The following is a 1344-nucleotide window of genomic DNA, read 5'->3' as shown; positions in this document are numbered from 1 at the left end:
GCAGGTTGCTATTGAGTCTTCCTCCAATCCTGATGCCACATTTTTTCTTCATATAATCTAGTTTCTCAGATTTTTTCCCAGCATACAGAATGAATAAGTATGGTGAAAGAATACAACCCTGGTACACACCTTGCATGATTTTAAACCATTTAGTGTCCCCTTGTGCTGCTCAGAGGACTGCCTCTTGATCTATGTACAGGTTCCTCATGAGCATAATTGAGTGTTCTCTGCAGTGTTGTACAAAAATTGAAATTGTTCACTCAGTTAAAATCCTTTGCATAGTCAATGAAACAGAGGTAAACATCTTTTTGGTAATCTCTACTTTCAGCCAAGATCCATCTGACATCAGCAGTGATACTCCTTGTTCCATGTCCTTTTCTGAATCCAACTTCACCTCTGGCAGTTCCTTGTCAATGTACATTTGCAGTCATTTTTGAATTATATTTAGCAAATTTTTACTCGCATGTGATATTAATGATATTGTGTGATTATTTCTGCATTCTGCTGGGTCACCTTTCTTTGGAATGGGGACAAATATATCTCTTCCAATCAGTTGGACAGGTAACTGTCTTCGAAATTTCTTGGCATAGATGAGTGAGTGTCTCCAGTGCTGCATCAATTTGTTGAAAGATTTCAGTTTGTATTCCATCAGTTCCCAGAGTTTTGTTCTTTGCTGATGGCGTCATTGAACTTTGGATTTCTTCCCTTCCTACCATTGGATCTTGATCATATGCTAGCTGTTGAAATGGTTGAACATCGTCCATTTCATTTTGATAGTGACTCTGTATTTCTTTCATCTTTTTTCCCCCAAGTTTTTATTGTGAATTATGTGATAGTTTACATGGGAGAACATTAGCTTTACATTCATCCTACCATATTTCATTTCTTTGCCATGATTACAATCTCCTTCATGCATCATCAAACAACCAAAGGGTATACTCCGCAAGCCTGCTCTTGGTTGGCAGCACACAGACCCTCTCCCTCCCTGAGTTCAGAGTTCCCAGCCACTCCATCTCTCTATGTCATCTTCTCTACCTCCATCTCTGGCATCACTACTTCTCTGGATAGGGTCCCACACTGCTCTCTTCTCCCTTAATGGTCCCAGGGACTTCCGCTCCTGGACTGCAAAATCAACCACTTCCTTCCTTTTGTTACAAAACTTCTACATTTACATTTCTAATCCTCATAGTCAGTCCTGATAGCAATTATTCACTATTGTATCACAAGAGTCTTATCCCCATCTCCTTTTATCAACCCCGTCCTGACAGATTGGAAACCTCTCAGTGGAGATTCTACCTTCCCCTGCACCCTCTGGAACTAGGTTCCCTCTTGAAAGCTTGTAAG

This window comes from Chrysochloris asiatica, unplaced genomic scaffold (genome assembly GCF_000296735.1).
Source record: "Chrysochloris asiatica unplaced genomic scaffold, ChrAsi1.0 scaffold00358, whole genome shotgun sequence".
In the NCBI taxonomy this organism is placed as follows: Eukaryota; Metazoa; Chordata; class Mammalia; order Afrosoricida; family Chrysochloridae; genus Chrysochloris; species Chrysochloris asiatica.
Note: the sequence above shows the minus strand (reverse complement) of the source record.